General features: G+C 40.4%; 1 protein-coding gene and 1 pseudogene across 2 annotated transcripts in view; both read left to right on the top strand.

Annotated features, from left to right (window-relative positions):
* Positions 1-999: 999 nt before the first annotated feature.
* The window catches only part of LOC109439125 (broad substrate specificity ATP-binding cassette transporter ABCG2), a 56287-nt gene continuing 41196 nt past the window's right edge, over positions 1000-16090 (top strand). Inside the window, exon 1 of one of the 2 annotated variants that reach the window (XM_074323715.2) lies at positions 1000-1220. The gene's annotated coding sequence lies outside the window, so the exon portion shown is untranslated. Of the gene's footprint in view, positions 1640-16090 lie in introns of both variants that reach the window. The other variant, XM_088791866.1, reaches the window with a different exon arrangement.
* Positions 14087-15986, top strand: LOC148759295 (porimin-like; annotated as a pseudogene).

Genomic DNA, 16090 nt, shown 5'->3' with positions numbered 1-16090 from the left:
TTATAATTAAATATATTTATATAGTTATGGAATGTAAGGCACAGCATAGCGAATGTAGTCAATGGTATTGTAATAGCTATGTACCATGTCAGAGGGGTAGTATAATTGGGGGATTTTCACTTTGTGAGGGGTGTAAATGTCCAATCATTATGTTGTTTTGTGCACCTAAAATTAATTTTTAAAAATTATGTGTAATTAATTTTCTTATCTGGGCCTCTTGCCTAACACTTTCTTGTATTAGGTGAAGAATTAACAGTAATTCCTAGTATTGCTTAAAATAACTTAACTGATGGTATGATTTTTGTTTGTAAATGAAAACCAGAAACTAGATAGATGCAAGTACTAATTTCTGAGAGTAGATGCAGCAGGTGAATTTTGGCGTAGCCATACACACTCATAAAGCCTGATAACCAACCCTTTTCCTCAATCAGCACAATCACTTTCCAGGTTTTTTTCTACATGATCCGTGTCTTGCAAAGATGTGTTTAGTACAGGAGTGTGGAAATACACTGTTAACTGTTTCCAGTAACATTCTCATTCAAATAGTTTTCTTCCCACCCTTCTTTCCCTGTCGATTTAGTTCCTGATTTATTGACCTTGGGGCGCAGGAACCTAATTTCTCGGAAGCTCATTCAATAGAAGACTGCCTTCTTGCTCTCGGTGGGCAACGTTCTAAACTGAAAAAACCAAGGCGTCAGCGTCCCCCGGTGCTTAGGGGCGCAGGGCACCGTTAGTGACCAAATCCGTCAAGGCCAGACGAGGTATTGATCAGCAGGGGTAGCGTCCTGTGATGACCATGGCTAATAGCAAACTGTCCATCTCGGAGGAGCCCTGGAGAAGAAGTTTTGGGACTGTTCTTGTGTGCTCGGGGAGAGTCATCTTCGTTTCCCCTGCCAGCGGGCAGGTGGCTGCCAGGTGCGGTGCGGAACTTGGTACCAGTGCTACAAGGGTCGTGGGCTCCGCCCTGACGATACACGCAGCGAGGCAGGAGGCGCCACGCCTTTCGCCCTCTGACCAGCACGGATCCTCAGAGAGCCCGGGCGTGTGGGGGGGACTTCGCCCTGCGCCTCCCCGCCCGCAGCCGCAGGTGTCGGATGTGAAGCCCGCATCCGCGCTGCCTGCGCTCGCCTCTCGCCGCCGGGGCTCGCAGTCCGCCGCTCCTGACCCGGACCCCGACCCCGACCCCCGGACGACGCCTTCCCAGGCTGTGCGCCGCGCCTGTAAGAGTCGGGCCCGCGAGGAGGGCTGCCCGCGGGGCTGTGGGTGACAGTCCGGGAAGGTCGCCCTCCGGCTCTGCTTTGCCGCGCGCCCGCTGAGTCTTAAGTCGGTGGTTAAGCATCCAGTCCCTTGAGCGCAGGAGGGGAGAGGGAGTCCTGGTCGCTCCAACAAAGACTGGGGAGACGCAGAAAGGAACCGGGAAGATTTTGGAAAAGCTTCACGATTTAGAAAGCACAGTACAGGTGCTTGATGTCATTGCGAAGTAGGAGCTGCTTAGGGAATGTTCGGAAGGTCTGGCGGACTCATCTCAGCGTTTATGTAAACGATTATTAGTGCTCTGCCTCTCAGCGCACGGACCCTGACATCAGCCCTTGAATTGCCAAGAGAGTAAATGGTATTTGAGATGTGTGTCGCTGGAAAGGTCGGTGGGAATTGCGTGTACTTTTGGTAGAAAGTAGAGAACTGTTTAACTGAGATGACTAGGGTTTAATTGGTCCCTCCCAGTTTCACTTGAAAGTGAATATGAAATGAAAACTGAAAATTCAGACCGCTTTTTCAGAAAAGGATGCGTGGGTGCAACTGTTTCAATATGTGCTAGTGTGTGTTAAGGGCCCTTTGGTCAAACTCTAGCTTTTCTCCAAATGTGTGAAACTAGAGCTGATACTGGATGGATGAAAACTTAGTGAGCATGGAAGTTACTGCAAGGTAGGAGAAACGTTTGTTAACATTAGTGTTAATACTTTAAAAAGGATTAACCAATATATTTGTTCTTTTTCTTATCCTCAGGACATAGTTTGTCCACAACTTTGTATGGTTTGCTGAAGAGTTCTAGAGCTCCCTTTGGTAATTTTTCTGTGGATAGTTTAAAGATTATTAGAGAAGTTATAAAAACACAGAAAAATAGAAGACCATAAAAGGTTAGATTGCAAATCTAGCAAACAGTTAAAGAATATACTTGCAATGTTGCCTAGTTTTATTTTTTTGCCTAATGGTGGAAATATTGAGGCTCATTGCACTATCAGAAAAAAACATGCATTCATAATAATAAATGTTTATTGGCCATCTTTGCTCCAGACCCTGGGCATGAAGTCGATGGTTAAGCACCCAGTTCCTTGAGTGTAGGAGGCAAGAGGGAGTCGTGGTCCTTCCAACAGAGATTGGGGAGATGCAGGAAGGAGGCAGCATGGAAAAGACCAGGGGCTAAAAAAAAATTAATACTTTTCCTCCCACCTTCTAAGTTGTTCTAGCCTGGTAATATGTTAATAGAGACAGATTTACAGGAGAAAATCAAAATTCTAATACATGTGCATAGGGAATTCACATAAGCATAAAAATCCAAAGATAGTGAGGTGGGATTGGGTTTATGACAATTTGGGACAAAGGAGAAGGGGTGGGGACAGGGTCTTAGATTTCAGGAGTGAGAATGGGGGATTTACAGGTAGTTGAGGAGCAGAACACACTTGGTAGGCAAATCCTTGCTAGGCTACTCAGAAACTCTAGGACACTGGGTATCTTGCTAACAGGCCCCTGCTGAAGCCCTCTTATTACCATATTTAATTCAAATTAGGCTGAGGCTAGCATCCTAAGATCTCCTTCCTGAAGCAGGTTTTTTTCTATCCCATTCCCGGGGTAGTTAAGGTGAATTGTCAAAACTTCTTTCTGAGTCTTTCTTAAGAAACAGCTTAAAATCAATATCCCAAAAAGGGAGCTTCAAGGAGCAAAACTATGGTTCCCTTCAGCATTCAGCAAGCGCTCCTTTAGGGGACACATTCTTTTGCATCAAGATGGTATTAAAATACACTTGTATCTAGAATCTATTTCTGCATTAATTTTATTAAGCATCCATGAGGCAGTTGAGGTGAGCATAAGTATTACTAATGGAAAATGAAGTGCCACCCAGAGTAGAGTTACTGTGGGAGCACATTGGAATGAACATGGACCGACCAGAGGACCTTGTGCAAATTGAAGTTGCATCCTCTGGCCATAATAAAAAGGGAGCTATGACTTACACAGTTCAATGAGGATAAAGGGGAGAACCATACTAGCTCCTTAGAGAAGCTTTCCCTGGCATTTACCTCTGAGGGAAATGTCTTGTGTTACAGAAGGATGTAGAGGAGACTGAACCATGGCAGTGGGAGAGCATCCCATGTGCCCATGATAGACAGTACGTGCAATGGTGCATTTCCTAGGACTGCTTGCTGTAGCTGTAACTTTCCTTACTGTAAGTGTTACAAAAAACGTGTTGTTTGCTAAAACCCTGTGGTCACACACATGCTGCTGTTTAACGGCTCGGGCCTCCTTTGGGGTTAAATCTAGATTTTCTAGTGGGATAGGTGAACCTTATATTCTTCAAAGACTCTATTTCTATCTGTCAAGAATTTTAATAGAAGTTTGGCAAGAGTTGAAGATTATATCAAGCAGGAAGTTTTATTCTGTGTTGCTTACTTGGGTTGTAGGTTAGGGTTGAGATCTTTTAGTAAAAGCTAATGAACCTAGATGGCCATTTAGCATATAAGCCATTTTAGCATCTAGCATATAAAGATATGTAGGTCTGCAGGAAACTAACGTGAATCCTTTAAAAAAATCAGTTCCCAGTTTACTCCAGGATGTGAACCAATAATTGATAAAGTGTCTAGGTGTCTTTGGCCTTATAGGTGTTTTTTTTTTTTTTAACAACAGCTTCATGATACATAATTCACAGGTGATACAAATCACCATTTAAAGTGTACAGTTTGTGTGACTGTCACATTTTCATCATCCTCTCCTTTAATTAACCATTAGCAGTCACCCCCCCTTCTCATGATATCTCCCCCACCCCGTAGTTTTTTAAAGCAAATATTCTACCTCAGTGGGAAACTGTTAGAAAGTGGTATCTAATTTTTGAGCTACATAGTTAGCTCATTTATAGAAATAAAATGTTGAAAGAATTGTAGCATTCAAAGTTAGTAGTGTACTACTGGTTGTTTCAATCCAGGGTGGGGGGTGGCCCGGGTGCTCAGGTGGTTGGGGCGCTATGCTCCTAACGCTGAGGTTGCCGTTTCCATTCCTACGTGGGCCAGTGAGCTGCGCCCTCCACAACTAGATTGAAGACGAGGAGCTGCCTTCCATTCCCACATGGGATGGTGGTCTGTGCCCCCTGCAACTAAAGATTGAAAATAACGACTGGACTTGGAACTGAGCTGCGCCCTCCACAACTAGATTGAAGGACAATGACTTGGAGCTGATGGGCCCTGGAGAAGCACACTGTTCTCCAATATTCCCCAATAAAATTAGAAAGACAAAACAAAACACCTCATAGGAAGTGTTTAAGTTCAAAATGAAGTATTAACAACAGGGCAAACCCTACGTAGTTGTCCAGCTAGGATATAGTCAAGAGAATTCTATTACCTAACACAACATGCACAAGGAAATTTAAAGGTTTCCTGATTGACTATTGCTTTGGAGTATCATTCTCCCCTGATATCTATGAGACTGTTGTTCGTGAACTATGAGATTCCCATCTTCTTTGGTCTATACGTGAGAGCAGGATTTTTGGATTAGCTTCTACTGCTGAAATTGGCCCAGGGCCCTGTTGAAGTGTTATTTGTAAGTTTGATGGCTTATAGGAGGGAAGAAATAAATTTTGTTTAAAAATTCAGATGCAGGGTTTAAAAACAAGGGTTAAAATGATTGTTAGCAACGTCCCCACAAGGGGAAGAAGCCAGGATGCCCAACTCCAAATCTTGGACCAAGATCCCCAAGATTCACTTAATTGTTGGCGGATCCTGGAAGCTTTATCTTTTAACTTTTGGGCAGCATCTCTGTCAGGCTGATTAACATAGAAACAACAGTCTTCTTCTAAATATAAGCATAGCCTCCCTTACCCCTTTTCAGCGGGTTTTCAAAGGAATGGTTAGGGACTGATTATTGGGGGCTATGTTGATCTCTGGAGCCAAGTAGACGAAGGTATAGGTGTCTATGCAAGTACCTGGAAGGCAAGATAAGACCTAGTCCCGCAGAGAAAAAATATAAAGCAATAATGAGCAGCACCAGCAGTTTTGTTTGAAGAGTTTAAGGTCTTCAGTTGTCTCACAGGACCAGGAATGACAGTCTTCCTTCTGGGGGAGACCTGTGGAGACTTAAATGAAATAAGTTAACTCAAGGAAGTGAACCCAGTCACTGACTCTCTGAAGCCCAGCAACCGTTGGGGTGCTTGGAAAAATTGCAAAGTGTTCCTTTTTTGTAGGAAGAAACTGGTTTGTTTTAGGCCCCTGGCTTTCCAGGGCTGCAATGTGTAGATGGGTGGGCCTGGGGGAGATGCTGGTTCTCCATATTTCCTAAGTGCCTGCTGAAACTTTCCCAAGCTAACAACATAGGAGATAACAGAATTGAGGTTAGAATTTAAAGCAATGGGCAGCAGTTGGAGCCAGGGCTTTGAGGTCTTTTGATGAAACTTTTCCAGAGTCCTTTTTAAGTTTAATTTGTTTATTTTACATTTCCTCTAAGGTATAGACCAATGATAAGAAACAGGGTGAGTAAAATGAGCCCAAATCTGGGAGCTTTCTTTATTTTTTACAACCGAGCAGTTTTCAGAGGAAAAAGGTCCAGAGTGAGCAGTTGAGACAGAAAAATGGCTTCTATCTCAATTAGGAAATTAAAAGGCTTACCTGCCACGTCAGGGTCACCTGGAGTTTCACCCCTATGATGAGAATAGCTTGGGAGCTGCTGGGAACTTTAGGCCCATTAGTCAATCACAGCCATTTGTGGGGAACGAGTTGGTCCCTGTTCCCTCTAGAACAGGGCAATCCCTCCCTCATTGCCGTTTTGTTTGCACAGTGGGCACGGCTGCTTTGGAGAATTAGGACACTTTTTATTCCAGTGGTCTGGGCTTCCATATCCAAAGAGGGATCCTTTATGTGGTGTTTGCTCTTCTGGGGCTTTTGGGGTGCCTTGAGGTGGCCTCAGCCCTGGATTGTCTATAACTGTGGCCAAAAGTCTGGCCTGTCTCTGGTCTCATCCTCTGGTCTCACTGTTCCTTTATTCCTTGTTTTCCTGTCTGGGTTGTTAACAATACTTAAACAAATTCTGGCCTTCTTTAGAATCTGAGCCTCTTTATCAGTTCTAATAGCTAGAACCATTAGAATTCCCTGCCAGTTAGGGGAAAACATCAGGCTAAGCTTCCTTATATTGGCCTATAGCTGATATCGAGGAAGGCACATGAACTCTAGCAGTTCTAAAATACAGAAATTTAGAAACTATTAGCAAAGCTTAATTTTTAGATTTAGTTTTTTTGAATAACCAAGAACCTGATTGAGACAATATAAAACAGAAAATTATTTTGATGGCACACATAATCTTTGCTTTTCAGGCAGAATATTTTCTCATAATGTCATTGGCTGACCAATAGTCTAACAAACCTTATTTAGTAGGAAGAGAAAACTTGAATTTTGCACCAGCTTACTTGTTTTTTATTATTAGTTTCACATGTACAAAAGAATGTAATAGTTAGACATTTATACCCTCACAAAGTGATGACCACCCTCCCCCAATCTAATACCCCTCTGACTTCGCATACAGCCGTTACGTTTCCACTGACTCTATTCCTTATGCTGGTCTCTCTCTCTCTCTCTCTCTCTCTCTCTCTCGCTCTCTCTCTCTCTTTCTCTCTCTCTCTCTCTCTCTCTCTCTCTCTCTCTCTCTCTCTATATATATATATATATATATATATATATATAGTCATTCATTATTTTTCAGCTTCAGATGTACAGCGCAGTGATCAGGCATCTACACTATCCATGAAGTGGCCTCCCTAACAAGACAAGTGTCCATTGGATACCCTACAATATCTTTACAACATTATTGATTATATTCCCCAAACTGTCTTTTGTATCCCCGTGGTAATCTTGTGGTTACCGATTGTGCTTTCTAATCCCCTCACCTTCTCCCTCATCCCCACCCTCCCTCTTATAGCATAATGTTTTCTGGGTCCATCCATATTGTTGCAAATGATATTTCCTTCTTCTTTATGGCCAAGTGATACTCCATTGTATAAATGTACCACAGTTTCTTAAACAGTCGTCTACCGATGGGCATTTCGGTTGTTACCATGTCTTCACTACTATGAATAGGGCTGCAATAAACTAGGGGTGCATAAATTTTTTCAAATTAGTGTTTTGGATTTCTCTGAATAGATACCGATGAGTAGAATTGCTGGGTCTGCACCAGCTTACTTTTGATATTTAAACTTACTCAATCAGTTATGTTTAGCTTAACCATATATCAAGATTTTTCTTCACAAACTTCCCATAACTTTCCCAGACCCTGTTAGTTTGTCTCCTCTCCCTCATTCAGAAATAACCATCCTTAGGACAAACTACTTTCTTTCAGTTCCTTCAAAAATGTATTTCCATACCTTATGCCTTCCTTGAAAACACACATCGTTTCCTTTCATATTAACTAGAATCCATAACCTTCAGTACCTTAATTTTTACTGACAACTACAAGCAAGTATCCAATATTTCCATTAGCAAATCCATAAACAAGCTTTAGAAGTTCAGGTTTTGTAATAAAATATAAGATATATTTATTAACAGATTTTAATCTATGTTTTATCTTTCCTGTGACTAGGAGCCAGAAATAGATGAACTGAGACCTATTTAATAATTAATATTTTAGTATTTTATTGTTTTGAAATACCTAGATATTTAATAATTTTTATCATTTAGCACAACTTAGTAAAACTGAAATCTTAAGTTACTAACAGATGCTGAGAAAACCTTGTCCAAGCATCCACACTATACAATTATTACTGAAAAGTTTTATCTAAAACCTTATTTTAGTTAACATTTTATTAGTTCTTAACTCTGAAGGCAATTATTACCCAAGTGCTATTTTCTTGACAAATTTTGTGACAAAGATAACATAAATTTATTTTTATAAACCCAGGTAAAACAAAAGATACCATATTTAATGTTAATAACCTTAAAAGACATATCTATTTAACCAAAAGTTAAACCAGTCTTAGTATGAAATATTTGTAGATCACGTGGTCTTGAAAAATACTTGACTTAGTTTTTTTATTTAAATTCATATAAGCACTTAATTTTTTAAGCCAATTAAATATAATCTGGTAATACCATCTAAAGGCAAAAACACTATTATATATAAAACACAGACAAGCACAGATATTAGAGATCAGCTATATATAAACAGAATTATTAACAATTGCAGAGAGGTCTTGAGATTTTATAATTACCCCTACAAATTCAAAAAGGCTGGAACAAGGGTTGGGGGTTTGGCTTGAAAAACAGCCGTTTGGTTTTAAAAGTGTCTTTTTTTGCTTCAGTTACTTTAGCCTCAGGCATTCCTGGTTATAAGTGGATTAGGAGATGGGTGGGGTCCCCTTTCTTCTAAACTATCAATTTAGTTTTCTTTTTTCTTTTTTTTTTTTTTTCAACGTTTATCATAATTTATGGGTTTTTTAATTCTTTTTTTCGATGCACCCAGTTAGGGCTTCTAGAAACCTGGCATGGTGTCATAGTTCTAGTTAGGATCAGCAAAGGGCACTGGTGTCTGGTCCTGGGACGTTGCCTTGTGGGTTTCTGGCAAATGCTTTATCTGCCTCTCTGTGGGCTGCTTCTAAGATGTGATCCCTTTCAATAGCAGTACAATGGGTGGCAAAGATAAACTGAACGTCCCTCCATGAGAGGTCAAAGGCCAAAGTTAAAGTTTGAAACCCAGCTGCAAATTTGTCAGGGTTCTCAGAATACTTTCCTAGTTTTTTCTTACATTGTTGGATGTTATCGAGAAGGGGACTTGAACCCTCACTGTACCCTCCACTCTGGGCGCTTCCCTAAGGGGAAAGAGAGCAGAAGAGGATGGTGGGATTGTAGGATAAAGTGTCCCACTCCTGGTATGAGGAGGACTAAAGATAATCTCAGGGTCTTTGAAGGGGGCATTAGCTGGAGGAGATAGATGTGGTGGAGGGAGTGGCAGTCCTTGGGAGCCTGTTGCCTTTGAGGAGCAGAGGGAGGCTTAAGTAGGGGGGCATCTATGAGGTCTAGATGATCTGGACTTTGGTTTTGATCCTTATTGGTATTGATTCTTTTGTTCCCATGGCATAAAGAGGGGTCCTGGTAGAGGGCCATAAAAGCCTGAACTTTTATGGAATTTCTGACCATTTGCCTTTCCTTCTACAGAATAAATCTAACTGTAAGATAGTATTATAGTTTGAACTTACATTAGTTGGCCAACTTTCTTGGTCACCTTGTTTGTATTGGGGCCAAGCCACATTATAAAAAAAAGTCAAGGTGTCTTGTGTTTGAATTATCGGGATCAAATTTGTCCCAGTGGTTAAGGATGCAGCTGAGTGGTGAATCCAGTGGCATTGAGGTTGGTGGTTTATTTCCCATGTTGGTCTGCAAAAGAAAGAAGAGTCTAAGGAGAGTCTAGGTAATGATAAAACTTCCTCCACGAGGCATCCCTCTAGGAGATAGTTAGTCCAGGATGGATCCTCCTGAGTGTACTCCTGAGAGTTTCCTGACTTAGCTAGATTCTCACATCGGGAGTTGAACCAGGGCATTTGAGCAGAACTGGGAACCTAGGGGTGGAATACCCAGGGCATCCCCCTGAGCGGTTCCTGACTTAGGATGCCAGACGTCTCTGGCCTTTGGGTGGGCACCAGTGCCACTTTGACTCAGATGCAACACTCTTCCAAAAACTATGCCCTATGATAACCTTTGGTATCCCTGGGTAGAGTGTTCAAGTCTTTGCATCCTGCCAGCTGAGGAAACATTGTTTAACTATGGCTCCATGAGTGGCTAAGGTTCTAATAATAATTGTTAGGGAAGTTTGGAACAAAGGGAATGGGGATGGCTCAGAATCTTTCAGATCCCTCTCTAAAATTTATAGGTGAGCAACGAAAACCCATAATGACCCTAAATCTTGGGTGTTTTTAGGAAGAGAAGGAAGAGGTTTGAGGAGATCCTCTGAGTTGAGGAGACCATCGGGTTGAGCAAAAGAAAAGATGACGTAGGAGTGCAAGCCAGAAGAGTGGGCTCAAAGGTGGCCCTAATGAGAGGTGCCCAGCTGAAAACAGAAGTGGGGCAGATAGACTAGGGCCCCTCCCAGCGAGAAGTAAGGCAGAAAAGGAGGACAGCTTGAGGTCCCCAGAGGAAGTTGGCAAGGTGGCAAAAGAACAGAAGGGATGAAAAATCAAGTCTCCAGAGAGACATTATGCCATGCAAACATAGACCTGATGGGTGCTTGGATTTGTCTTGAGCCTGGCACATCCTGAATGACCTGTTCCAAGACCAGGTTATCCTGTCACGGGAGTCTTCAAGCAGCGGATGGTCTACTGGCTGTTAACTGTCTGACTTGTGCCCGTAAAGGATGGCAAACCAAAGAGGTTACAGAAGAATGAGTGAGAGGTTTTGGGGTCCCCTAAAAGGGGCTTACCTCCTAACTGGCTTGCCAAAATATGTTACTGGAGAATGGCCCTTCCTTGGTGTGATGTCCAGGTTCTTGGCGTCTCAAGCAAAGAATTGAAGGAGACACAGAAATAAAGTGGTGAAAGAATAGCTTATTAGAAGAGAAAGTACACTCCAAAGGGATTGGAGTGGGCCCGAACAGTAGAGAGTGGCTCAAGGGCCATTATTAGAAGAGAAAGTATACTCCAAAGAGTTTGGAGTGGGCCAACCAAAAGAATGGGCTCAAAAGGCTCAAAGGCTCAAGGGCTTATTATTAGAAGAAAAAGTACACTCTGAAGGGTTTGGAGGGGGCTCCTGAGCAAAAGCAAGATTCAAAAGGCACTGACTGGCGAGGACTTGGAGTTTTTATCCTCTTTTTCTCTAGAATGGGCTGTTTGTTTCCAGACATGGGACCACTTGATTGACACCTGTGATTGACAAGGGGCTATTACCTCATCTTTTTAAACTGTGCATGTTCCTTCCCAGAATTCAGTCTGTTATAATGATATTAATGAACTTTTGGGCATATGCGTGATATTCTAATGATGGTATAAAGAGGCCCAGGTGAAATGAAGGTCATGGTGGCCTTTGCCACGCAGGTGTGAGTGACTGGTTTAATCTAGTTGGGTATTTTATACCCATTTGTTTCCTCATCAAGGTAGATAATTACAGTGAGAAGGGGAAGTTTTGGGCGGAGAGGGGAGGTCTTTTGGGCGGTCACATTCTGTGGGTTGTATTGGACGTGGAGGAATGCAGAGACCCCATACAGGAGGTCTGTTTTTCTGTATCTCCTTCCTGCTGGGCAGAAACATAGAGCTGTCCCTACCGATTGGGGGATTCACTGAACTCTCACCTTATCTGATCTTAGATGAGAGGAAGGGGTCTTGAGATCTGCCTGGAAGACCGAGATCTGCTTGGAAGACCATGTTGTCTTCTTTGGTTGGGACTGGTAATCTTGCTGGAGTATCATCTGTATCCCCAAGGCCCCTGAATAAGGAAAAATAGATTTTAATTAATAAATTTAACAGTGTTGAATTAAAGAGCAGAGCTCAAAGCTATTGATGTGAGGTGGTTACATAATGGAAAATCCATCTGTTCTATGGAGCCTGTGGTCGCTTACCAGTTATGCAGGTGTCGTTAATTGTCCAGGAGCTGGAAGCAGAACAGGTTGGGAAGAACATGTTCAATGATTCCAAAACATGTTCAATGATTCCAAAGATTACAATCAAGTATAAATCACAAGTTTTAACGTAATTGTCTAAAGCAGGGGATAGTAGCTAAAAAACTGGGAAAAATGAAATTTTAAGGAGAAGGAAACTTAAAATCTCTATAGGAAAGAAAACTTAAAGTTTCTCAGAGCGGGTGGAGAGGTACTCACTTGGCTCTTATTGGTAGTTCCAGCAAATTCCCCTCGGGTTGTTGATTAGTTCATAGTTATGTATTAGTTCATGCTAATGTCTGTCCAAGGAAAAAGTATTCTTTCAAATCTTTACTGGATTTGACGTCGCCAGGCATTGAGTACCCTGGACAATATGTGCAACCAGTTGCACGTTTTGACCTGTGAAGTAGATTTAAAGATGACATCCAATGCTGAGTTATCTTTCTAGGTAGAAATTAAGGGGGGAAAGGAAACAATAACTATTATAGTGAGTGCTTGATCTGTCATATTAATTGTGAGACAGGAAGGAACTGAAGTAAGGAAAAAATGAAAAATGAAAGTGTAGATTACACAGGCCTGGTCCAGAATCTTGGATTAGCCATCCACAATGGATGCTGTCTGCTTCATTTCCTGGTAATTATTAATTTTAAATCCTCCGTTGCTGCACATAGGTTAGTTAAGAGTAGCTGATATGGTGCTTTCCATCGTGGTTGTACAGAGCCCTTCTGAAGGTGTCTTTTCTAGTATCCGTAATCGCCTCTTTGTAAATTGTGGTGTTTTATTTCTTTGTCTCCTTTAATTCATTGGATATCAAAAGCAGAGAAAGCTAAATGCAGAGATTGACCTGATATAGCTGCTGGTAACCCTGTTAGCAAGGTACCAGGCACATTTTCAAAGAATGCTTTCATAGGTCAACTTTTGTCCCTTAAAGTGTATCTGAGACTATGCATGTCTTTCTCAAACATGACATTCCTATCAAAGCATTGGGAATATAACTGTTTCCAATTACATCGTGTTACAGAAGAACACATTCTTATTGAGCTTATGTAAGTAATTACATGGCCATGAAAATAGAAATATTCACTTACTAAGAGTTGTCATAGTAAGTTGCGTGTTCTAGAGGGATCACGCAAGGAGAAAAATGTTTCAGTTCTGCTTACAAAGGCATAATGAACCAAAACAGAGGTACGTCACAGGTAGTTTAGGAGAAAACAAATTCCTTACATCTGTAGAAACAAACAAAAACAAACAAACAAACAAAAAGTAGTATTTCAAAAACAAAACGATAAAAATTATAATCATCCTTGTCAGTTCATTCAGTCCCATGTTATTAGTTCTTGTTGATAGTGATCTTTTTGTTAGCAGTTATATGAATCCAGTTTTTCTTTAGAGTGCTGCAGTTCCTCACCGAGTTTAATGCTATGATCTGAAAGTTTATCAGAAACCTGTATTTTTGAGTGTCAGAGTTCTCTGCATGAATCTTTCTGAAGATGTAACATACTTGCAAAAGGTATCAGAGTAAGACGATATCTCAGTAAATGATAGACTTAAAATGACATGGTTAGGGGTCTGAGTATAATGCAATTGAGAAATTTGCTTTTCTCTGCAACACACAGCATTGTAAGATAACAGCTAGACTTACAAATGAAAATATATCAGGACATATCAGATTTATATACATTTCATAAATTTTTTGGAATACTTATATTAATAAGATTTGCCTATGCAATGTGCCCTAGAATTTTATCATCAGTTATTTGACAATGCTTCCCATGAAATTTAACATACCAAATAAGCCTAATTAGCTTCATATTTCTCTTTTATAGGGGGGAGAGAGAGCCCGAGAGAGAGAGAGAGAGAGAGAGAGAGAGAGAGAGAGAGAGAGATTGAGATTGTTTGAAATGTTCCAAGAGGCCTTTTGGGAAAATCTCAGTTATTTTCAGGTTAAGGAGAAGACGACTCAATTTAAAATTTGAATTTTGGGAAGTTTGTCAACCATTATCAGAAGTTTGGTTATTTGACTACAAAGATCACAGATATGTTAACCTGAAAGTAAAAGGCTAAAGTGAGGGGCAACAAGCATCTATTTGAGCTCCAAAAGAATAGCTGTTCTGGCAGCACTGTTTCAGGCCGAAACCCAAATTGTGTTTGGATGAGGAAGTGAGGGCAAAGGTTATTTATGAGAAAACGAAGGGGAATAATTACATGAATAGAAGTGAGGAATTTCTATGGGTGTTAATAAGCTAAGAAAGGAATTCTATAGATGCAGGTAAGCTAAACGGTGATACTAATTCTAAAGAATGTATTTCATTTTCAATTTTATAGTCATGATGGCTGCTGTTAGCTTTATAAACAGTTGTTTGGAATATAGTGCTGCTTTAGGCCCAGTTCAAAGGTTGTTTTGCCCAGTTTTAATATTCCAAAAGTTTGAGGACTAAGATGTATAAGGCCGTTCCTCTAGGATGGCAGCTCCATCTTCATTTTGAAGTGGCTCTGTTTATATTATTTTTTACACAAGTATGTGTATCTTTTATGGGTTATAAAATTGGTTATTTATAAAGTAACTCAGGAATGAGGAAATATTTAAAAAAAATAAACATCTAGCTTTCTATTGACCAATATGGTAATCATTAGCCACATGTGCCTATTTAAATTTAAGTGAATTGAAATAAAATAACATTACAGAATCACTAGCTATACATCAAGTGCTGAACAGTTTCTACATGTTTTGTCGACCATAAACAAAATACCAACTAGGTATGCTATCAGCAAAAAGGATTTATTCGGCAAAAAGAAAGGATAGCAATTCTTTACTTGAATCCATTGCAAGCCATGTGCAAGAAGAGAGAGTAAGAAGGAAGAAGGGAAAGAAGAGGCAGTTTCTCTGGGATGGCAGCTCCATCTTCATTTTGAAGTGGCTCTGTTTATATTATATTATTTTCCACACAAGTATGTTTATCTTTTATGGGGTTAACCGAAGAAGAAGTTAAGGGGAGGGGTGGTATAACCAAAAATAGCTCTATTATAACTAACCAACTAACCATAGAGTTCTAGCTGTAGGGCTTTTGTGACAGACATAGGGTGCAAGAGCTACTCCCCAGACCACCCCCCCAACTGCTGTCTTGATTAAGGTGTCTGTCATAAATTTTGACAGTGTCTAGAGGGCAATGCTATTTTATTTCCCTCTGCATGTAGCTGAAGATTGTACAAAGAAGCATTCTGTGTTTCTCCGAAAATAGGACCTAGCCGGACAATCAGCTCTAATGCATCTTTTGGAGCAAACATTAATATAAGACTCGGTCTTATTTTACTATAATATAAGACCAGGTATAATATAATATAATATAATATAATATAATATAATATAATATAATATAATATAATACAATATAATATAATACAATATAATATAATACAATATAATTAATATAATGTAACATAACATAACATAACATAACATAACATAACATAACATAACATAACATACTCGGTCTTATTTTACTGTAACACCTGGTCTTATGTATTATAAGACCGGATCTTATATTAATTTTTGCTCCAAAAGATGCATTAGAACTGATTTTCTGGCTAGGTCTTATTTTCGGGGACACATGGAAGGTACTTTCAGTCTGACCCCCAATTATGTTGAATTGCAATTCATAAAAGAATCACTTCCCTGTCCTGTCCCTTCGCCCCACTACTAAGCCAATAGGGAATACCCCACATGTGCCTTTTAGCTATACAAGTGAATCTTCCAAAAGCACTGTGAAACCATCTACAACTTCAGTTTCCTCAGTGACAGTCACCACCGCGAAACCCACAGAAACATCTAAAATGACAACACCAGGGGTCTCAACAAATATGACTCCTACCACCTTAAAGTCTGCACCGAAAATAACAAGTGTTTCACAAAACACATCCCAGATGTCAACATCCACTATGACCATAACCCACAATAGTTTGGTGACATCTGTTTCTTCATCAGTAACAATCACAGCAACTATAAATTCTAAAGAAAATAAAGGATCAAAATTTGATATTGTCAGCTTTGTTGGTGGTATTGCATCAACACTGGGGATTTTATCTGTTTACATTGGATGCCAAATGTAGTTTCAAGAAGAGGTATTTGATATAGAGCCGTTGATGAACATCATACCATCATTTAAGGAAATCCAAGGGCCAATGGAAAAAAGATTGATGCAACCCTATCAATTAGTTTGAGACAATATTCTGTTTTTGAAAATAGTATAAATAGGCCATGCATATAAAG

Source organism: Rhinolophus sinicus, chromosome 1 (assembly GCF_057876585.1).
Source record: "Rhinolophus sinicus isolate RSI-liver-muscle chromosome 1, RSI-T2T, whole genome shotgun sequence".
Lineage (NCBI taxonomy): Eukaryota > Metazoa > Chordata > Mammalia > Chiroptera > Rhinolophidae > Rhinolophus > Rhinolophus sinicus.
The sequence above is the reverse complement of the archived record's forward strand: the minus strand, read 5'-3'. Positions and strand labels throughout refer to the sequence as shown.